Source organism: Zootoca vivipara, chromosome Z1 (assembly GCF_965207765.1).
Source record: "Zootoca vivipara chromosome Z1, rZooViv2.hap1.1, whole genome shotgun sequence".
NCBI classification, from domain to species: Eukaryota; Metazoa; Chordata; class Lepidosauria; order Squamata; family Lacertidae; genus Zootoca; species Zootoca vivipara.
In genome coordinates, this window is record NC_142583.1 from 74,109,217 (window position 1) to 74,133,401 (window position 24,185).

Genomic DNA, 24,185 nt, shown 5'->3' on the forward strand with positions numbered 1-24,185 from the left:
ACTCACATCTGAAACAGCTGGCTGCAGCGAAGCACTTTAGGATGCTTCACAGGGAGAGTCTGGCGGGGGAAGGGAGAGACTTCAAACTGTGCCCGCAGGAATCCAATGGTTGCAAGGGGCCTCAAGGATCCGGGACCCCATAGCTGACCACCCCATCCCACACAGGGCCCTCCCTCCCTCCCTGATGCCCTGGTCTCCAAAATGGGAACTGGCTGGGCATGACCACAAGCAAGGAGGGCCAGCTGCAATCCCAGCAGCCCTTCCAGAGCAAGGGAGCAAAGGATTCCCCGTGCAAAGGGAGCAGGTGTCATTCAGCCACAGCCGGAGGAGATGGCTCAGCTTGGAGGCAAGAAGACCAAGCAGTCTCTTGTGACCACACAGCATAAAATCCACAAGGGGTCAGTGGCAGGAGCAAAGTGCTGCCCCTGGAACAGGGCAGGTTGAATAAAGTGAGCATCTTTGAACAGACAAGAAGTTTTGCAGGCCTTGGAACCCCACTGATGCCTTCATCACACCTGGATTGTCACAGTAAAATATTCTCATATGGAGAGACTGGAGCAGCTTTTGATAATATGTGGGTGGGTGCAAGCGGGTTCATGCAAACCCACAGAAATAACCAACAGACACAAGATCAGGGTGAAATCACCCAGGGTGCCGGGGGGGGGGATGGGGGCATGAGAGCTTTCACTGCAAGGTACTCATGGAGACAAATCTTTAGCTGCTCCACCCGCTGGAGTCCCACTGAAGTCCAAGAGGACTTCAACATTCCCAAACTCCGCCTGGAAGTCTGCCCCAAATCTAAGGCATTCTCAGAGGTCAAAGTCAGTGCGAAAACACCTCCAGTCCCGATGGAGAGACCATGCAGGACCCTGGGCAGCCAAGTCCCTTGTGCCACAGCACAGCCCTGACCTCTAGTGGCAAAACACAGCAGGCTCTCCTGCAACCCATTCCCCTTTATGCAACACACACACACACACGTCCACAAAGACAGGGGTCCTTCTCCCCTGCCCTTGCCCCTGGAGCTCTGAGCAGCCTCTCTCCATCTTACCTTCCTGGCCCCACTGCCTCCTGCATCCCTCGATTCTGTCACCATCAGCCCCCCAAGCCCCTCCTGCTCTCAAGCGCATCTCTCGGTTCTCCTTCACTGCCCCTCCATGTTGCCCTCTCTCCCGGACCGCCCGCATTGCAGCAGTGCCACAAGGCTCTGCCCTGGCTGACTGCACATCCCCAGGCCCACATCAGGGAGAGGACTGGGGTGCTCAGAGCCCTGAGCAAATTGTGACCCAGGTACCCGCCTGACCCTGGGCTCACATCTGCAGGGGAGGCCCTTCTTCTGGCCCTGCCAAAGGGGCAAGCACACTGTGCCCTGGGCAGGGGCGGGGTCTTTGCTGTGGTGCCACTCCAGCTGCAGACATCCTTCCTCTCCCTCTCCCAATATATGGCAAGCATCGGGGTTGCTGAAGGCGCCCCTGTTCACCCAGGCCTTTGTAGGGGTCTACGCTGAAGAGAACATCTACGGAGCAATGTCTGGTCTTACGCATTGTAATACTGGTTTTGATGGTTTTTATTGTATAAGTGGTAGAATGTGTCCTTTTATTTAAAATGCACCTCTGGGTTATTTGTGGGGCATAGGAATTTGTTCTTTTTCTTTTCTTTTCCAAAATATAGTCCAGCCCCCCACAAGGTACTGTATGAGAGACAGTGGACCAGCCGCCTGCTGAAAGTTTGCTGACCCCCCTGGTCTTTGGTATCTACAGATTCCTCTTGAGGAATCCTATTAGGAGCCCCTTGTGAAGCCCTCTGATTACACCCCTCCAACAGAGAAGGGAACCAGCTCCTTCCTCTGAGACTCAAGCGACTCGGGCAAACCTCTGTCTAAGTGCAGCATTCACAACGTGCACCTCAGCTCACAGTTTCATTAGCCCCAATGATATTTCAGTTTTCCAAAAGTCGGAAGCACTCGGGGAAAGTTCGCTGCCCGTGCACAGCAGGTCAGAGCAGCCAAAGCGAGTTGCGCACTATCCTCCTCGCAGGGTTGGGCAGGTCAGTTCTGCATACACACCTCTCTTCCTTTATGTTTCCATATCCTTCTGCCATTATTTTTCCTGCTTAGGTACACATTGCAGATCAAAATGCTTTGGAGTTAAAGTGTTAGAGTTAGACTATATAGATGGGCAACTGTAACTTTATTGCTCTTAAGAGATTTCAAAACTGCAATTAAAAAAAATAATCCAAGATAATTCAAATTATCTTTAAAGATATTTTAAATTCAGTTATTTATTTATTTTTAAAAAAATTCTTATAGTTCTTTATTGCCAAACCAATACAAGATTACATGAAACTCAGATATAAAATGCACAATGAAATGTTTGATGCCTTCTTAAAATGTTTTTTTTTTGTTCAGGGCAGCCTACATAAGCATGTAATTTTATTATGTAAGTTTATTTTTTAAAACCCGTGAGTTTATCAACATTTTGATAATTTTATTATTTCTGTTTTTAAGGTCTGTTTTTATTGCTATTTTAATGAATATTTTCTACTATTCTATGTAAACTGCTTAGAGCTTTTTATTGTGTACTTATTGCTGTTATTTTATTTAGCAAGATTTTTATACCACAATAAAACTATAATGCTGCAAAATATGTATTTTATATGCATTTTGCTACCTTTTTCAGCGCCAAGGACTGTTTTTGCAAAATTCAGAGAAGAACTTTGGTCAGTCCAGAAAAGACAAATCAAGTTGGTTCAGTTAAAAATGCAGAGCAAAAAGGCCTAGGAATCGTTTTTCACCAAGTTCTGTCTTCTACATGATTTTCCCCCATTCAGACATTGGAAAGCACAGGTCTAAACTTATTAGTTTCCATACCTTCCTTCAGCCTACGATCACAGGGTGGTTTAAAGAGAAAAGCACAATAATATGCAACATAAGAACAAGCAATAATCCCGTCACACACAGTTTAAAAGGTCATAGATTGCTTTAGCCAAAGGCATGGGAGAAGAGGAAAAGTTTGTGTGGTATTTAAAGATATGCAAGGAAGATGCCACAAATGGGGAGCCACCACAGGAAAGGCCTGTTCTCCTGTTGCCACCCTTTGGACTTCTCATGGAGGAGGCCAAATGGGCTCCATGAGGCAGGAAGAACTTGCTGACAGTAAGAGCTGTTCGGCAGTGGAATTTGCTGCCAAGGAATGTGGTGGAGTCTCCTTCTTTGGAGGTCTTTAAGCAGAGGCTTGACAGGCATATGTCAAGAATGCTTTGATGGTGTTTCCTGCTTGGCAGGGGGTTGGACTGGATGGCCCTTGTGGTCTCTTCCAACTCTATGATTCTATGATTCATGTTCCCTCAATCTGACGTTCAGAGGGTTATTTTCTTCCACTTGCATCCTGCCTTTCTGCCATCCTGGAACCCAAGTGGCAAAGTCAGCCAGGCACTGACCGGACACAGTCCTGCTAAGCTTCAGCAAGGGGGTGGCCTCATGGGCCTTTGGACCACACCATGGAGTGAGAACACATCATACCTCCCTAGGGTTTGTCCCACAGAAGGTGAGCGCCCCACAGGGAGTTACATGACTAACCTCTCCAGCCCCCCATGACGAAGCCCCAGGCGCCAAGCAGCCCACCATCTCATCCCCCTCCAAAGAGAAGACTCATGGCTTGTGCCCTCCTAACTGAGACCAGGGACAGACCTAGAGCCATTTATGGAACCCTAGAGCCATTTATGGAAAAAACGCTCCATGGGAGGAGATTCCAGAGCCCCAGCTAAGTGGATGGAACTGCACAGAACAACCCAGTCTCTAAGCAAAGGCGGGCGGGCAGGCGGGCGGGCGGGCAGGCGGGCGCTCTTAGCTCCTCCAATTTGGATGGAATTACCAGGGGTTCGGTTTCCCCTCCTGCAAGATCTCAGCCCAGAAGGAAAAGGCTAGAGGACGTGGGCCGCTCAGCCATGAAGGACCCGCACCTTTCCCCCCCCACACACACCCAATCCCTTTACCGTTATGGATTTGGGAAGGAAGCTCTCTGCACTGTAATTGACACTGCACATAAAGAAAGAAAAATGACCTGCCCGGCCGGCACATTTCGATTCTCCGCGTTCTGTTTCGCATAAAGGCATCTGCCAGGCGCCCAATGGAGAGGCACACTTGGAAGCCACATCAAAGCCCGGCGATGCTCCACCCGCCCTCAGAAATCAGAGGAACCTCGGGAGGGAGGGAGGACCAGAAAACCTTTACCTTTTGGTGTGGTTTACATGAAAGGCAGCCCTTTTCCTTTTCCTTTTCAACTATTGGGCAAAAGCAGCCATCTCACAGAGGGGCAATCAATCTGGAGCAACCCCCCCACCCCCACCCCTTTTATTGTCCTCTGCAAGCGGAGGGTGTCGAGAGAGCCCTGTCTGGTTCCAGCACCTTGAGCAATAACACCAAAAGGTGCCTGGACCACGTACCTCCCATCCCCTCCCTTTATGGCTCTTTTCATTCCTAGTCTGGGAACATAAGCCACAGCACTGAGGGGGTGGGGGGGGTTGCCATTCACATGGCTTGCAGGCATCAGGCCCCAGGGTTGAGCCCCCAACAAGGTGAGCTAAAGCCCTCCAACGGCCCAAAGCACTCCTGGGCATGACTTCCTAAAGGGCATCTTCAGGGCTGGCAGCACAAACGTGAGCAGTGTGGTGTTCAGAGGAAGCTCCCAGTGCTCTCAAAAGAAGAGGGCGAAAGCAGGAGCTTTAGACTCGGGTTTAGGGGTAAATAAAAAAAATGCCTGTTGTCTTTGTCCATTGAGTTTTGTCCATTGGTGCTTTTGAATTATGGTGCTGGAGGAGACTCTTGAGAGTCCCATGGACTGCAAGAAGATCAAACCTATCCATTCTGAAGGAAATCAGTCCTGAGTGCTCCCTGGAAGGACAGATCGTGAAGCTGAGGCTCCAATACTTTGGCCACCTCATGAGAAGAGAAGACTCCCTGGAAAAGATGGAGGGCACAAGGAGAAGGGGACGACAGAGGACGAGATGGTTGGATAGTGTTCTCGAAGCTACGAAAATGAGTTTGACCAAATTGAGGGAGGCAGTGGAAGACAGGAGTGCCTGGCATGCTATGGTCCATGGGGTCACGAAGAGTCAGACACGACTAAACAACTAAACAACAACAACAACAACAATAATAGGGGTATGTTGCTGAAACCCCCCACCCTGCCTCTTGCTGTGGTGCCCCAAACCAGCTGAGCAGGATGCAAATATCTGAAGCCCATTGGGTGAAGCAGGCAGGATGGGCAGTGCTGAAACCAGGCCATGAAAGTGTGAGGTGAAGGGGTCTTGGGGACAAAACGTTCCACTCCCTGAACCGTTCTGCTGCAAGTCACCTGTTGGTAGATGATTGCCTCCGGATGGTTTAACACTGCCTGTTTTACCATGCATGAGCTGCGCCGGGTCTTGCAATGTGCGCTGCTGCTGCTGCTGCTGCTGCCGCCACCAACCTCTCCCTGCCACGCTTGGCTGCTGGGCTCCCAACTGGACTCCCTGATCAAAAGCTGCCACCAGCTCCTTCCGTTATTCTCTTTTTCTGATCTCTCACCAGAAGAAACGGCCTTAACAAGCCGAGCCGGAAGGACTCCTGGTTTATTGCAGCGCTGAGTGCAAGCAAATGTCTCCGCTCTCCTGTCACTTCCACACGCCCGCCAGCACACACAGAGAGAGTTTACTCTCAATCTGGGCAGCTAATTGGCCCTTTCCTGATGAGCCCAGAGATAAGGCACGGCAGCACTGGAGGACAAGGGAGATTTATTAGGGCTGAAGGCTCTCCGTAGCTCTCATCGGTGGTTTTGATTAGTTCCTGAGAGTCTGCCGCTGCCACAATTGTTTTATAGAGCCCTCTAATGGACTGAGACGCAGAACTTTAAAATACCGTTTCACAATATCCCTCTCGCAATGGAATACATATTCCTTAAAACAATATTACGGAAAGCAGGCTGGCTGCAGAGGAGAGAGGAGAAAGTTAATAAAAAACGACAGTGCTGTTGGGCCTCTGCCAGAGACGCATTTGAAAGCTATAAAATCCTCCCAAGATCAGATAAGAGGGGTATTATGAAGGCAAGGTGTAAACTCAGCACACTGACATGGCTCCTGGCTCAAGTTCTAACTAAAATCCAGCCCCACATCTGGACTATCAGGGACTATTAGCTGGTGATCAAGGAAGGCAATTTGGGAGGGGGGTTTGATGCTCCCATTCCATAATGCCGTTGTACTTAAAATATGTTTTTCCATTGAAAAGTGGCTCCTGGAGTGGTTGGTAAATATAAATAGAACAGTCTCTGCCCTCAAGCTTACGGTCTAAGAGGCATGACACAAGAGGAAAAGGGGCTTGGAAAGGAGGAGGGGAAAGGATGCCACTCGTTCTTTGCTACAGAACTAATCACCAGGTGGAGTAGAAGGTGCTCCCGGAGAGGAGGAGCCAGAAGATGCTGGTCCCTCAGCACAGATGATGGAGAGCCTGTCTTGCAGTCCTGCCTCTGCTATGGCCGGGTGGAATAGATGAGGCTTAGATTGTTTGGGGTTCATGTGTGGCGGAGGGTGTCTCTCATGTCTGTTGGGGGAATGGATCCAGAGACACCATATTTTTCCGTCTATAAGACGCCCCCATGTATAACTCCGCCCCCCTATTTTTGCAGACTCAATTTTAAGAAAATGAGGGGAGATGGCCCAAAGTTGTTGAGCTTCTCCCCCCCCACGCAGCTAGATCTATATTTATTTTCTCAAAGAGTTGCACTCCTGCCAACCGGCTGGCTGGCGGGCGCGCCATGCCACTCTCCGTGTACTGGACGACCCCAGATTTTTGACACAATTTCTGAGTCAAAAAAACTCATCTAATACACAGAAAAATACGGTACATTTCATTATAAGACAAAGCGGGAGGGCATGGGCAGGACTTGAGGAAGTCTCTCCCCACCTGGCCACAACAGCCCCAGATATTGCGTCTCTTCCAAGAAAAAGTGGGGGGAGAGGTGCGCGCACTGTTTAAACACTCTATTAAGAAGAGGAAAAAGCCAGTGGCTCTAGAGATAAAGCTGCAGTTAATTTCAGGACTATAATAAGCAAAACAGGCAAAGAATACCCATCCCTGTTCAATGTGCTTTTCTAGTAAAGCACAGTGCCCCTTCGTTAATCCTTGCATAATTTGCAAGCTTTGATGGAACTGCATAAACAAACTGGACCTTTTTGTCAAGGTCAGAATATTATTCATTCCCTCCCAACTCTTGCCACCATTATCATGTATGCCAACAATTGTTACTGATTGCATAGTGTGCTATTTTTATGTAGCTGCTCACAGGAAGGTGAGAGGTTAAAGTTTCATATTTAATTCTGTGGTTCTATTTAGAACCAGAGCAAAAAATTAAAAAATAAAATCGTTCCCTCTCAGGGGCTTCCCCACCATGTGTCCAATAAGGTCTCCAGGATGCCCAGGCCACTGGCAGCATTTGAAATTCTACTTGGTTTGCTAAATACATTCCCCGGGAAATTGATCTGCTAAGTGTCAGGCGCTACTTAAGTCACATGAAAGGAAAGCACACAATGATCTTTAAAAAAAAAAGGATTCTACTCTTGTGGAAGACCCGTGCCATGGGATGGAGGGGCAGTCCTTGGATGGCACCCCCTTCACAGTGCAATTCCTCACGCTGGACTGCATTTGCCATTTTAATGCCCCCCCCCTGCCAGTCCGCAAAAATTCTTCTGGAGCTCCTCACAATCCCTTTTCGTTCTTGCCCCCCCCTGCACAGTTTGATGTCATCTGCTCATTCCTAACTCCGGATCATATATGAACAAGTTAAAAAGCACAGGCCCCACTGAAAATGCTTGGGACATGAGATAAACAGCCACATAGAACCAACATGCTTTAGTTGCAAAGAGCACGTGCCCCAAACCTGGATCTTGGCCCACAGGAATTCTCCGTTTTTGTACACCTAGATTGTTCCTTGCCACCAACATGGGATTCCCAGCTTCTTACATCCCTCCATTATGAGAATTTCCTACTCTTTGTTTAAACCAGTTACTAAGAAGAGAGGCCCGTGGCTTATCCCATGACGTCCCCTTCTCCTCCAATGCCTCCTGTCTCCTCCTGTCTTGTGTTTTAGACGAAGCGTTAGCAGGCAGGAGCTTGTGGTTTGCTTTTTATTTTGCACAGTGTCTAGTATGTATTAGGCACTTTTATAAATAATAAATTTTGTTGATGGATGATGATGACTGCTAAGTTTACTCAGGAGCCTTTGGTGAGGATCTCTGTCCAAATGCATTTGGAAGTCTGAGTACATAATGGCTACCAGATCACCCTGCCCACATGTCTATTGACACTCTCAAAGAACTCTCAAAGAAAGGCTTGAGGAAGCAGAGCTTCTTTTTGCAAAAGTCACCCTTAATCTCTGCAGCTGTGCTGTCCATCTGGTCCAATATTGTGTCCTCGGAATTTGGACCTCAAGCGTTTTCCTACCCCTGTGACCAAAGATCCAAGGAGCCTATGCATTAACAGCAGGGACAGGGAACCTCTGGGGGCCTCCACAAATTGCTGGACTACAACTCCCATCATTCCTGACCCTGGACCACACTGGCTGGGGCTGAGGGAAGCTGAAGTCCAACACCACCTGGAGAGTCTCCACAGGTTCCTCATCTCTGGCTGACAGTGCATGCCCTACCACTGAGCCACGCGGAGCCCTCAAACCCTGCACTTAACGCTAAGTGCCACTTGCCCATGCTCTGCCCATCTGTCCTCTAGGCTGGGGAAACTTCCTCTTTGCCAGGCATCCCACCTGCCACCTCTTCAGGAGACCGAGTGATTGAGTGAATTACTGTGCTGAGAGCCTTGTGCTCATGGGCACATTTTTATGCCTGGCTGTGAGATGCTTCCTTCCCCTTCTCTCTGCCGTGGGAAACCCATGAGAGAAAATCTAGTGTTCTGCAAAAAGACAAAAGCAAAAACCGCACACTCGTTTCAAGAATGGGTGTACAGTTCTATCATGCACAATCATCTCATACCAGACGGCAATATCAAAAACACTCCACATTCTCCATTCAGTAGATAGGGTGCCACAGAAAGACAAAGGGAACTTATACGTACAGTTAATTAGGCTGAACTGTGAGCAGCTAACATGGAACATCTTGTTTCAAGTTAGCTTCATTAGTATTATTATGAGAATCTTTTCCATGTACAGCATGCTTAACGACGCTTATTGAAAGTGGCTCCAGGCAGTTTACAGCCTTTTCTCCTAGGTTTTTAGGTATTTATTGCCATTTCTAAATTCTTTTACAAAAGAGAAAATAAAACATATGGTTAGACATAATCAGAAAGCTTGTGTTTCCAAAACATTGTGAAGACAGTGTTGCAAAATACTCCTGCTATTCAGTCTTTATCAAGCTTTAAACAGGTCTACTAATGAGCTCCTCCTTGCTCTTATTTTAAGGCTGCCTCAGCACACTGACTCTAAGGAACTAGGAAGATGAAGAAAGCCAGAGCGATGGGGAACTAGGACAAGATCCCTGGGAAAACATTATGCCCCCACAACCAGAGTGACTCTCGCTCTCTATACAAAGCACACAGTTCCGGAATATACAGGTGCCTTCCTCCTTGCCAAGGTGTGCCCTTAATTCACCCTTCCTAAAGGTAAAGGTAAAGGTAAAGGGCCCCCTGACCGTTAGGTCCAGTCGCGGATGACTCTGGGGTTGCGGCACTCATCTCGCTTTACTGGCCGAGGGAGCTGGCGTACAGCTTCCGGGTCATGTGGCCAGCATGACTAAGCTGCTTCTGGCGAACCAGAGCAGCACATGGAAACGCCGTTTACCTTCCTGCCAGAGCGGTACCTATTGAACCTTAACAGCATCATCTTTTAAAATTTTAAATAGTTCAGCTGGAATATCATCACTTCCACTGGCCTTGTTATTAGCAGTGCTTTCTAAGGCCCATTTGACTTCACTCTCCAGGATGTCTGGCTCAAGGTCAGCAACCACACTACCTGGGGTGTACGAGACCTCCATATCTTTCTGGTATAATTCCTCTGTGTATTCTTGCCACCTCTTCTTGATGTCTTCTGCTTCTGTTAGGTCCTTTCCACTTTTGTCCTTTATTATGGTAATCTTTGTACAAAATATTCCTTTCATATCTCCAATTTTCTTGAACACATCTCTGGTTTTTCCCATTCTGTTGTTTTCCTTTGCATTGCTCGTTTAAGAAGGCCCTCTTGTCTCTCCTTGCTTTTTTTTTGGAAATCTGCATTATTTCCTGTATGTTTCACTATCTCCCTCGCATTTTGCCTGCCGTCTCTCCCCCACTATTTGTAAGGCCTCGTTGGACAGCCACTTTGCTTTCTTGCATTTCCTTTTCCTTGGGATGGTTTTCGTTGCTGCCTCCTGTATAATGTTATGAGCCTCCATCCATAGTTCTTCAGGCACTCTGTCCACCAAATCTAAATCCTTAAACCTGGTTCCTCACTTTCACTGTGTTTTCATAAGGGATTTGATTTACTGGCCCAGTGGTTTTTCCTACTTTCTTCAGTTTAAGCTGGAATTTTGCTATAAGAAGCTGATGATCTGAGCCACAGTCAGCTCCAGGTCTTGTTTTGGCTGACTGTATAGAGTAGGCATCCCCAAACTTCGGCCCTCCAGATGTTTTGGACTACAATCCCCATCATCCCTGACCACTGGTCCTGTTAGCTAGGGATCATGGGAGTTGTAGGCCAAAACATCTGGAGGGCCGCAGTTTGGGGATGCCTGGTATAGAGCTTCTCCATCTTTGGCTGCAGAGAATATAATCAATCTGATTTTGATGCTGCCCTTTTCAGAAGCAGGCTAGGTGACTCTCAGGGTTCCAATTCCCTAAACCATAAATGGGGAATAACCCCATTCCACACATCCCTATATAGCGTAGAGGCCTTTTGTCTGAATGCCTCTTTTTTCTTCCAAGGAGCAGGTTCATAGCCTATGAGTGTTCCTGGATCCATCTCTGTTGCCAGAGGCGCAGATGACTGCAGTGGCAAGAAGAGTCTTTTGCCAGCTTTCGCTTGGAAGACAGCTACCGGTACAGCCATTTCTGGACCAAGACAACCTGACCACTGTCGCCAATGCACTGGTAACCTCCCGGATGGAATGATTAGTGCAATGCACTTCACATGGGGCTGCCCTTGAGGCTGGCCTGGAAGCTGCAGCTGGTGCAAAATGTGGCAGCTCAACTGCTCCCTGGGGCAGAATATTGCCATCGTATTACCTCTCACCCCTTATAAACCCAACCGAACGCTGTACTGCAGGAAAAGGCACCCTGCAGGCACCATCTCATCAGAAGGTCCATTCCACACAAGGTCAGAACGGGGCCTACAGTGTGGTGGCATCTCCCCTTAGGATCTCCCTTCCCATTACATGTCAGGCAGGAACCATCTCCATGGTCTGCTCCCTGCCTGCTGCAAGGCTTCTCTTCTAGCAAGTTATCCAAGCGGGTACTTCTTCCCCCCTTGGTATGTGTGTTGGATTTGAAATTGTCTTTATATGTTATATTGCTTTAGCTTTTTATATATACATGCACTTGTTTTATTTATGTTCTTACTGTATTGCGAAATCACTTTGAGATGCTTCATAGGAAGCAATCCAGAAATGCAATAATTATAAATAAAAATCAATATCCAGTTTGCAACATGGCATCCCGTGTTTCACAGAACTCTTTACAATGCCAACCGCTTCATGAACTACCAAAAAAAACCACCCCACCCAGCAGAACTTGTTTCCATTCTGACAGACCAATACATTCCAGGATTTCAAGGAGCTTAGCAAAGGTACATTTGACCTCTCTCACTTTCAGACTCAAAGCATCCAGGTGTTAACTTGCATTTAAAGACTGCAGAACTCCTAACTACATACAAAATGCCAAAACAAACATCTCCTTCAGAAATTGCCGTTTGAAAATTAGCCCTGCTACTTCTGTCTAGTAAAACTTTTATAACCATCTTACATGTGGCTCTCAGCTATAAAACACGATTGGAAGAGCAACACCACAGACTATATTTCATCACGTGGAGTTTTCAGCCGGCTTTGCCTGGTTCCTATTATTCTCTTTCTCTCTCTCTCCTTCTCCCTCTTTTCAATTTAAGTTTACTGGCTAATTTTATGGAAACAAATAAAGAGACCTACACATTATAGATGTAATAAGGACAAAAGCATAACTCTGAAAGTACCACAAGTCAAGCCCCTCGCTTTTCCAATTTTAATTTATGAGCCATAAACCTCCCATGTGCTGGCGGTTCTTGCCTTTTTGGATTCCCTCCAGTGAAAGGCACAAATGGCGGCCAGGTGTGCGTCTCAAAGGCAGGTGCTGAACTCAACTACGCTGGGCGGCTAAGCAGAGGCACCGGAGGGGAAAGCTTCGCCCGTAGCCAGAACAAATACCTGCTGCTGATCAACTGGAGAAGGTTCTCATGGGGAGAGGAGAAACTTTCCACCTTGGCGCAGAGTTTGCAGCAGTGGCCGTAACCCCGAATGTCTGCCACACTGAAGGCACCATCCAACTCACAGGTAAGTGGGTGCACATGGTGTCCACATGCAGTTCATGCTCATCGCTTGCATTACATCGTATTATTTGACACATACGCGCAGCCTCCCAGCAGGCCCTGATGGAGCTGTGGATCTTGCCTGCAGAAATAACGACATGGTGGAGCCTGCTAGAGGTCTCCAGCTTCATAGCCTCACTCATAGCAATGCCTACACAGGGCTTGACCTTCCCTTCCGGATCACAGCCACAAAGCCACCAAAAATTATATGTACAAATCTCTTCCCAAAATCTTGATTTTTTAATGTTTAGCTGTCCTATACAGTAGTAACTCTAGTTACAGATTTAATTTTTTTTGGAGTGCCGCACGCACTCCGAAAAATCCATAACTAGAGGCACCACTTCTGCGCATGCGCGAGCGGCGAAACCCAGAAGTATACACTTCTGGGTTTGCCATGGCCGTAACCTGAAGATTCCGTAACCTGGAGGTTACGCAACACAAGGTACCACTGTAAGTACTTTCATCCCACTATTGCCCAGACCTCCAGTTTCCAGAAGCTTAACTCTATCTATCTATCTATCTATCTATCTATCTATCTATCTATCTATCATCATCTATCTACGGGAGTTTCCTTCCCTCTCCCTCCTTCCCTTTCTCATTTCTCTGTCCTTTGCTTAGCCTGTTCTTCAACTCATATGCTGAGCCATTTTTACACGATGGCCTATTCAATACCCTAGGTTTGTACAATGTCAGGCAGTGAGATAAATATAATAAATAATTTTTATTTCCAGGCGCATGCGCTCACACACCCATCTTGAACCCACTGCCTGCTTGAAAGAATTTGGATTGCTGAGAATTAGTTCTCCCATCATTCTCTGTCTCTCTCAAGGAGCAAGATAACCTGTTGAAACACCATATTTAGCCTAGGTGGACTTAACAGGAGTTTGTGGAAGCGTATCAGAGAAAAACATCACCTCTTCTATATTTATTTTCTCAAAGATGGTTCTCAAGCATTCCCGGCCAGCATGGCAGACTGGAGCAGCTTCCATAGCGATCTTTGTCTTCTTCCAGAAAAACAAGGCCTCTGGTTCACCCCCAGAACATTCCGTTAGCCAAGGCTTACAAGGCACGCCAGGCCCCACGCCTCTGCCCTCCATGGCATTCCAGAAAAACATCCCTCCTCTTGAGATAATCTGGCCCACATATGGGATCTTCATGAAAGGGGAAAACATTGGCTGTTGCGTAAGGATGGAAACATATTCATTCATCTGAAAACGGCACGGGCGGAAGGATACTGTCCATGTCAGCCGTGGGATGGGAGTCAAAACAAAACAATGTGGTCAAAATGTTCTCCTTTCTTCCACATGCTCGTCGTTTAGAGTCCTGGGGCTGCTAACAATCTGCTCTTGAACGACTGTGACCTCTTCCCGTTCCCACTCATTTTCCTCCAAGTCGTGCCGGGAATTATTTCCATGAGGCATACTTGTCAACCCCGGCAGGTGCGCCATCTGGCACAAAGGTCTTCTGCGCATGCCCTTCCCGTGCGCTTGCACGCCTCCCGCTTGGGAAGGGCCATTGTTGCTCACTGACAGAGCATCTGCTTGGAAGGGGAACCCTGCCTGGAGAGCTGATAGCAAGTGTAGACGATACAGAGCTGGCTACATCATGTTCTTTCCTGGCCATGATACCTTGGGCCATATGGTGCATAATGTCCATTCAACAGAGAGGTCCCGTGGATGTTCCCTAGCTCTGTGGGGGTCACTTTTCCACGAGTAGCGCCTGGCAAGCTGGACTGCTCTTTCAAATGACCCATGTAGGCAGAGGCTGGTTCTGCACATGTTGACTAGGCAACGGGCAGGTCACTCGGAAGAAAAGCAGCAGCTCCTTGCACGACATGGAAAAAGTGGAGAGAGAGAAGGTTTCCTCCCTGGCTCACAACACCAGCAGCTGTGGACATCCAGGGAAGCTGAATGTCAGGAGGTTCAGGACAGGTCAAAGGAAGTCCTTCATGCAGTGCAGTTAATCTAGGGAAATCTCTCTGGGAGGAGGCAAGAATGGCCACCAACCTGGACGTCTCTAAAAGAGGATTAGAGAAAATCATGGAAGAGGAGAGGGCTCTCAATGGCTCCTAGCCAGGATGGCTCTGCCCTGCTTCCACAGCTGAAGGCAGCAATGCTTCTGAAGACCAGTTGCTGAAAACCAGAAGGGTGGGGGAGGGCCCACGTGCTTGGATCCTGCTGGTGGGTTTTGCGCAAGAGTCTGGTTGGCCACTGGGAGAGCAGGATGCTGGACTAGATGGGCCATTGGCCTGATCCAGTAGAGCTCTTCTTATGTTCCTATGTTGCTCAGAAAATCTCTGTGAGCAGGAATGGAATTATCCTGCTCAAGGGTCTTTTTTTTGGAGTGGGAGCCCAAATGGAGGACCAACTGCAAGCTGTGGAGGAAAATATTCTATTGGAGTCGCTTGCCAGTCAACTGGCTGTGTCTATGCCGGAACTCAAAGGGCGTTGGGAGGACTGGGCAGCACTTTCCCCCATTCCCCCCTCAAATTAATGGGGGTTAGTTCCTCAAAAAGAGGAGAGAGAGCACATTACACTTTCAGCTCCAATTGGCCAACACATTATTATATTTTGTTTTATAAAATCCACCTTTCCGCTCATATGGAAGTTACAGGGTGGGCACTACAAATCAAGAGCAAAGACTGAAACACAAGAGAGTAGAATCGTCCCTCCACACAAAGATGATACAAGGCTTTACCGAGAGCAAGTCGTGTGTGTGTGTGCGTGCGTGTGTATGTGCATGTGCACACTGGAGACCTTTGGCAGAAGCACCTGGGTGCCTTTGGAGCAGCCCATTTGGCCTTCTCAAAACAAACACGCACACTTTTAAAGGTAGGCTACGGACTAGACTAGCAGGTGGGAGAGGTAAGGCAGCAGTCCCCAAGGCTGTCCTGGGATTCTCAAGCCACAGAGCTACAGCCTATTGCTTTCAATTTCAATTTCTTATTTATACCCCGCCCATCTGGCCAGGTCTCCCCTGCCACTCTGGGAGGCCTTCGAGTTCCCTGCAAGAAAGAGGCTTGCTCCAGAAGCCAAAGCCCCCTCTCAGTTCATTTGGGCACCTAAGACAAGTCATGCCCTCAACTACGGCACGAGAATATGCGCACCACATTCCCCATGCATGCGCTCTGAATTGAGGCACAAGCATGCGTAGAAAGAGTTGAAATGCGCACCCACCATGCTGGCCTCTCCCCTTGCACTGCCTTCCCAACAGGGGACTGAAACAAATAAAAAACAGAAGTGCTCATGATAAATTGTAATGCAGAAGAATTCAGACACTCCTGCAAAGATACTCTTGCCCTCATACACACAGTAGGTTTTAATTATATTGTAATAAAGAGCTAAATGCATGTACATTTTTCTGATTTACTAGATCAGGGTGTGTGTTTTTCCAAAAAAATATATAAGCCAAGATGTGTATTCTGAATTTCTTTCTCCTTCAAACCATGTAAATACACACACACACACACACACACACACACACACACACACACACACACACCACTGTGGCAAAGCATTTGGAAAAATCTTCACCGTCAATTGTTTATTGGGGTTCCAACCGATTTTAATGAAAAATATGGTTACAATTTGGGGGGGGGGAACCAGAGTTCTTTTATGTTTTGCACAATGAAAAGTCTCTACTATGCAACCTTCAGGGCACTTTTCTTTCTGAAAAAGTCCCAGTGTGGGCACAGGGCTCTCCGACCAGGAACCCTAATCGAAAGCCCAAAGATGTGGGTTGCAAAGTATGCCAAATATCCACAACAAGTGAAATTGGATGTAGAAAAATATGTTCTCAACATTTACTTCTGTTTAGGATGAAACCAAATCCAGATGCCCTCTGACAATGCATTGTGTGAACTTGTAATTAACCATCTGCAGATGGGAGAAAAAGCTCATCCTGACATGTTCAGAGATGATCATTTCCACCCAGATCCAAAGGTCAGCCAGTGGGCAAGGGGGTACCTACCTAGGAGCCCAACCCCCCTCTGAAGACCGAACACCAACTGCAAATGGACGGGTGATGGAATGGCTCCATGTGGAGCCAGAGGAACCCTCGCCAGAGAAGGTACATGGCCCACACTGACATCTTGCACCATGGTCCCTCCGGCCCCTCCAGTCGGTTTCATGGCCAACTGTTCTAGAGCACAGTCATCTAGCGCATCTAGAAATTTTAATTTTGCCCTGCCGGCGACCCACTTATGTTCTGAATAATTCGCAGAAGCACACCATCACCATAAGAATGTATCTTAAGTCAATGTGTGACCTGGTATAACCACACCTTTGAGTTCTTTGCCTGGTTCTCTGAAGCCCTCTGCCAGAAACATGAGGATGTAAATCAGGGGTCCCCAAACTAAGGCCTGGGGGCACCAGATGCGGCTCAATCACCTTCTCAATCACCTTCTCAGACGGTCCAGGAATCAGCGTGTTTTTACATGAGTAGAATGTGTCCTTTTCTTAAAAATGCATCTCTGGGTTATTTGTGGGGCATAGGAATTCGTTCATATTTTCCCCCAAAATATAGTCCGGCCCCACACAAGGTCTGAGGGACAGTGGACCGGCCCCCTGCTGAAAAAGTTTGCTGACCCCTGATGTAAACCCTGCATGGACGTCCATTAAGGCAAGGTGGGCAGGTGGGAGCCATGGAGAGAAACCTGAACAGGAGGACAGCTTGCATTCCACAAGCAACCTAACCAAGGTTCCAAGCCTGAAAGCTTGTCTTTCAAGCAGCCACGAGTGGAAATCCGGCTGCTTCATCAAGGACCAGGGCAAATCCTTTAGTCTGCAGCACATTTAGGGACTGTGCCAAATTAACCTGCAGCCGTAAGATAAGACCCCATGAGAAGAAGAAAGCAACTGATGAATCATGAAACGAAACAGCTCCTTTAACTATTCAGGCTCCTTGCTTGATCTCAGTAAAATTACTTCTGTTGATTAAATAATAATAATTGCAGACCATCCTGGAATCCATTTTTGGATGAAAGATGGTTTAACATTTGTTCTAATAAATACTGTAAATAAATGGATACCGCTCTTGTGTCCACTTGCATTTCTTAAGTTTACAGCCCAGGCACAGAGGAAAGCAAAGATTTCTAAAAAAAAACCAAAGTGGCTGAAAGAATATTGCCTTGTACAAAAAGCTGCATCTTCTTTGTGATTGTTGTCCGTTGAAGTCAAAGACTTCATAACACAAGCCTTTTATTAAACTAAAGGAAGAGCAGAAGATAAACATGAGAACAATGAAAGGGGACAAACGTGGGCCAAAAGCATCCCTGGGCAAACTTCTGCAGCCACCAAAGTTGAGTGAATTCAGTTTTCTCCTGCCTTTGAATCCAGAGTCCTGCTCCAACGAGTCAGGCCTTAGTTCATTTTCTTTCAAGCACAGCACGTTTTAATAACATAGGAATGTTCTAGTGTCATCAAAATTCAAACATGCTTCATTGTATCCAGAAGAAAACTGAAATTGCCATGGGAAAATACCACAGCAATGGCCGCCATTCAAGAAAAATCCATTACTGGATCTGGAACATCCCCCCCTCGCCATGAACAACGGCATCTCTAATGCAAACAAGCAGATCGGAGTCCAGGGTGCACTTGACGCAGCTCCACTTCAAAATGGTTCTCGAAATATTTACGGTGTGGCTTACCTGGCCCAGTGGTTCGGCTTGTGTTCTGCGCGTGGCCAAAGCCAAGAATAAGCACCCCTCTGCGATCATCTCAAGACCACACAACAAGTTTCATCAGAGCCAGAAGCACAATCCTGGAATTCCTTACTGCCTCACTTGCACTGGAACATCATCCCATGGATTCCTCCAAATAAATAAATTCCACCCCTATTCCCTGCCAAATGAACACTGCAGTCCATGCACAGCTTTCTCTTGCAGGGCCAGGTCAGGGCACGACTCGCAAATACAGGCCACCTTGACATCGCCAAAGATAGGGATGAGGGCATTTTGTCAGAGATACTCCTTCCGTCTTTGGCACATTTCAAGCAAAGGGCTGGTCCGTTCTTGCAGACTGCTCAAATTTTACACCAAAAAGAGATTTCTCACAGACATGTGCTCCTCATATAGGATGCCCTGTGCATGTATTTTGTAGTCTGGCATTGACAGGTGGTCTACAAATAATCCCCATGATGTTCTCCCGCTGTTTGTTTTAACTAGCTTGGAAGTCCCTAATTCCTTAAGCCTTTTCTTCATCAGGCAGTTGCACCAACCCCAGAATAACTTCTGTTGCCCCTTTTCTGCACCATCTTCACTAGGTCCCTTTTAAAGCCAAACAACCTGAATTCTACACAACTTTACAGAGACAATTCATTGTCTCTATCTCGCTTTCCTTTTTTCTGCTAAAAAAAAAAAAGTCTACGTTATTTGCTGGTTTTTGTTTTTCAATTCCCTATCTTGCCGCAGCGAAAGAAACGAATCAGCATTTGGGGCTTTTTAGTTTATAGAACAAGCAGGTAAGAGGTGACCTGAGAAAAGTTTATAAAACTATGCCAGGCCAAGAGAAAGTAGGTAAAGTTTTTCTCCTTCCCATAACGCTGGACTTCATGGTCTTCCAAGGAAGCTGAATGTGGGAGATGCAGGAGAGATGAAAGCACAGAGATGAACAGTGGTGGCAACCAAAGGTTTAGACGAATTCATGGCAGATGAGGCTATCTGGGGCTACTCCATGGTTGGAGGCATAAATGCTTCTGGAAACCACAAGAGGGGAGAGGGCTGCTCTTTTGCTCAGATCCTGCTTGCCGGCTTCCCAGTTGGCCATCGCCCTGATCCAGCAGCCTCTTTTGTTCTTATGCTATAAACAGGATTAGGACACATTGCTTTTTGTCCCAGCGTGCAACCCTGAATCTCATCTACCATTCTCTTGCCTGGTCACCCAGCTTGCAGAGGTTATCTTCACAGCCTGGGGAACTTTATTACACTGAATAGCATGCTGTCCTCTGCAAAACTCCTCCCGACTCTGAACTCAATGCAGAATGTTGCATTTGTCTCATTTGGGTTTCCTTTCGTTAGTTTCAAGTGACTTTTCCATTCTGTCAAAGCCATCTGCAAATTCGATGGAGGGGTGGAAGACATCACAGCTGCAGATGAAAAAGCCGAAGGGTGCCAACCCACTCAAGTCCTCCCTCCGATTCTATGGTGAGCACCCAAGCATCCTTTCCCCATTTAGCGAAACCACTAGCCAAATGTCGCAAGGAACTCTGCCCAATGCTCTGCTCGGTTTAAGCTAAATTGCATCAGCAGCCGTCCTCACATCAATCACTGAGAACCTTGGCATGCGAGGCTTAAGGATGCCACAGTAAATGCAGCAACGCACCAATAACTCTTCAGCTGTCATGGGCAGGCAGAAGGCAGCAGCAAGAGGGCAGAGCTGCAGCAGAAATCTGTGGGCCCGTCTTGCAGGTCTCCAGAGAACTAGGAAGAAGAACTGCCTCTCCGGGGACAGGCGTACACTACACTTCTTTCAACTTTTATGGATGGGCAGATTCCATCTTAATTTATTAGCGTCCTAAGTCCCTCCATACCTGCAATCACAAAGCAGAATAGTTTCCAGAAACACGACTGCAGTGATTGTGAGTTCAAAGCTTCAATCAACTCTTTTACATAATTGTCTGTATACAAAGTGCCTCCTCGGGCAGCTCACAAATGAACATCAGCTTTTATTTCCCTCCCTGCCCCGCCACCCCAATTATTGTCCCAGCCAGATATCCAGTTCAAGGAACACTCCTAGCTTCACACAGTCACCGCTCAGCACAACATCTGGAACGAGGATCTCTCCCCAAGCCTAAGCCGGAGCCAAACAAGCAGCAGCCTCTGCTACCTCCACATTCTGGAGACCCGGAATGCCATTCATGGGGCCACGTGGACAGGGTGGCAGGGCCATCGGAGCCGCTACTGCTGCCCAGGTAGTGCCCTTGCCAGACACAACAGCCTGACCCACAGCTCACCTTTGCTCACCCTTCCCAATAAGGAATCGCTTCCAATGGGTTTCGTTGTGGTTTATGCCAGAGCTATAATTTTCCACGTCTTCAAAAGAAACTCTCTCTGAATTTTGGACACCCTTCAAAGTTTCACTAAACCCTTTCCGATTCTCCAGGAGCCCCCCTTTCTTACCATGCCAGCCCCCATGCAACAACTAAATAACAGTTTCCGCTGCCAATTTTATCCTGGAGGTGGGATTAGAACCATGACACAAACCCCAAAATATACATTCCTTATCATTAAAGGGGGATCAGAGAAAGAAAGGAGAAAGGAGAGTGTTAGGTAAGACTGCCTAGCAAAATCTGTTGCGTGACATCACAATCCAAGGTCTCCCAGCCTCCATCTCAGGGACATTTTGCAAGATGAGCATTTCGACTGCCGGTCAAGCATAGCCAACAGCTTGCCGCCCCCGCCCCCCCGCCGCACATTTAACAGGGTGTTTTCAGACAAACAAAAGCCTTGAAATGTTACAGGAAAAGATAAGACCATTACTCGGTAGAAACATGGGGTTGTAGCCAATGCCAGCCCTACACAGATTAGACCCACTGAAGTTAGCAGGTGTGGCTATTCATTAATTTCAATGGGTCTACTCTGTGTATGGGGTGTTAGGGAAGGGGTAGTGCCTTTGGTGGGGACAGATCTTGCTCCTTCTGGGGTAGTTTGTCCACCTTTGGTCCCCACCCAGCACTCAGCTCTCCCCTGTGGCACCAACATTTTAGGAGCCCCTAAAGTTTCAGGTTGTGATGTGGCTTTCTTCTCCAACAGCCGCTGGCTCCCACAAACCTGTCCTGTGGAAGAGACAGGGACTCTCACTGACCCTTCCACCCACCCACAGTGGAAGGCTCTGCAATGACATGATAGATCCCACATGAGCTATCATCCTTGCCTTCTTGCATGTGAGAAGCTGGTCGAAGGGGGGAAATGGGCTAGTAGCATTTGCATTTGTGTTGTGTTTACCTACAGCTTTAGAGAGGCTTAGCACTTCTCTTGGAGGGGAACGGAAAAATGAGCCTGACAGAAGCCAGAGGGAGTTTTGCCCAAGGCCATGCTGTAGAGCTGGCTCCTTCTGCTGTAGCCCTTCAAGCAAAACAAAATCACAATCCATTGCTTTCAAAAGACAGGAAAGAGAAAGAGATGCTTCTTAACCATGTGTGTGATCCCCACTCCCCACCTCGCCAAGATCTGTTGGCCCCTTCCTCCTCCTCTGCCGCCTTCCTGGGGTCTGCACAACTTCATCGGGATTGAACACTAAAATCCTCGACATCTGACTTGTTGCAGAATCCGGCAGCGGTTCTCGGCGGGTGTGGAGTAAGGTCAACAAGGCATTCTTGGCTCGTACCGGTGGTGGCTGAGTTGTTGCAGTAGCTACCACAGGTACAAGCCAAGAATGCCTTTGGTGAGCTTATTCCATGCGGGTTAAGTTTGCATGTAACTTCTCTCTGGGAGAAAGTAGCTTGGGGGGGGGGTTGTTCACCTGCAATGGAAAGGTAGTGTGACTGACATCTTCCGGAGAGCCGCTGCCAGTCAGAGTAGAGAACATGAGGCTCTGGTGGACAAACAGCCTGACCTGGTGGAATACAGGAACCTCCCATGTGTCGGGGTGGAGACTCCTGGATGGACTGCTCAATTATAGTAGAAGACAGCGGAAGGGGAAACCTCTCTTAGAAATGTTGGACTGGAAGCTCCAAAAAAACTATGCTCTCCACATATGCCATGCAGTGGGGAAAGGGGGTGGCAGAATCAGAGGCCACTTGACCCCTCTTTTACACACACACAGTGGAAACCAGGATGAGAGAAAGGGCACGGAAGGAGAGGTGGCGGGGCAGGGCGTTCACGAGATCAAGAGGCTGCTTGGGAGGGACCAACGCCCATGGCACCCTGCAGTCAGGGAGGGCAGACCTGTGCCTCTCCAGATAAGGATGGTCCAGACCCCCACCAGCACCAGCCACAATGGCCAATGGTCAGGGAGTGATGGGAGCTGGAGTCCAGAAACACCAAGAGCAACTGGTTAGTCACCCTTAAGATAAAGGGACAAAGGGCCTTGTGTGGCAGGAGAAGGAGCTGGGTCCTGCTGCCTTCTATGTGTGCAGAAGATGGCAGAACCTGACTTGAAAAGGCCAAACAAATCCTAAGAGGACTCTTGAACGTACATTTCAGGCTTGCTTAATGGTTTCATGAATATACAAATAAGGGTTTTGCATGAAGGGATTTTGAAAGAAAGAAAGACCGCAAGACCGCAGTTTCCTGATGGTCTGTAGACTTCAGAATTGTTTCTAAGGAGAAGGAAAATATTAGCAAGTATTAAACACTGTCCCCTGCAATACCTCAATTCTAAGCACAGTTAAAGTCCCATATTAAACCCAGAGGAAAATAATAAAAAGAACTTTGCCCTCATTTCACAACCTAAATGGAACGTTTTGTACTTTCCATTCTTCGTTATTTGAACCAGACCAGACACACTTCCTGCTTGAGAAAAGGGGAGGAGCTCCTGATCCGCAAGTCCGCTCGGAAGGTCACAGGCAATGCCAACTGGAGAGAGTCTGCAGGGCACACAGGATGGTGCCCAACACGATTCATGCTTTGTGTTCCAATTCTAGCCATTAACATTCTCTGAGCTAACTTAAAAAGCATGCTTTGGAACAAGGACAGCAATTAATATTCCATGGAGATGGAAGGAAGCAGTGTCGCTCAACGGGCGGGATGGAACATTGCCTACCTCCAGCCACCCTGCTTCCTTATGCCGTATTTTTTTCTTTGAAATCAATGTACAAGATGGATTGTTTTAATCTAATAAAATGTTCTTTATTATATTTATATTATATATATATATATGAAAGTAGAGCCATTGGGGATGTTGGGGGTTCAGCCCCCTTTCACTGAGGGGTGACTTCTTCACAGTAATATTTCCTTTTGCTCTCCCTGTATTATTTAGGATCTGTCATTGTCAATTGCAGAAAGTGACACATGCGCATAAGACGTGCTGGGTTTGCCCTTGAAGGGAGAAACTACATCTGCTGGTGCAAGATGCAGCAACCCAACTATTGGCTCAGGATCTCAATATTGCCTTCATTTTGGGAAGAAAAATATATATTCACTGGTTGCCTGTTATTTCTGTGGAGGTCACCCAATCCCTGATTCATCAGCAAAGTCTTGGGCAATGCAGAGAGTTTGGTGTACATTGACTAAAACATTGCCCAAGCATGGGAACCCAAAGGATCCCGTAGGGCTACAGTGCCATCCAGATCCATCGCTGGAGCCCTCAACTCTGATCACTAATCTGACCAACCAGACTCCCTCAAAACATGAACTTGGGGCAGCCCTAAGGCAAGATTTCTCACTGTGTGTTTCACCTGTTTCATAAGAGTTTGAAATGCCCACCATGTTTGAGGTTACCCACCAGGGCAGCCTTCAAGGGTTCCTGGGCTTTGGACATCCGAGTGACCCAGTGAAGACAGGAATTCAAGGTGGCCAAGCAAGCCCTACATGAGCCATCCCAGGAAGGCAGGTCGTGAACCCTCCTCCCAGGTGAACCCAGGTTCTTCTCCTAGCCAGCTCCTGCCACGTAAGCAGGGAAAGTGCTGTGGCCGGAAGTAAGAAGAGGTCTGATGGGGCAGCAAGGAAGGAAGCAGGAAGGAGAG

The 24,185-nt window shown here is 47.7% G+C and overlaps 1 protein-coding gene across 3 annotated transcripts in view; it reads right to left on the reverse strand.

Moving 5' to 3' along the window:
• EXOC6B (exocyst complex component 6B) overlaps positions 1-24,185 on the reverse strand; it is a 221,059-nt gene that overhangs the window by 118,001 nt on the left and 78,873 nt on the right. The gene's annotated exons all lie outside the window — the stretch shown is intronic.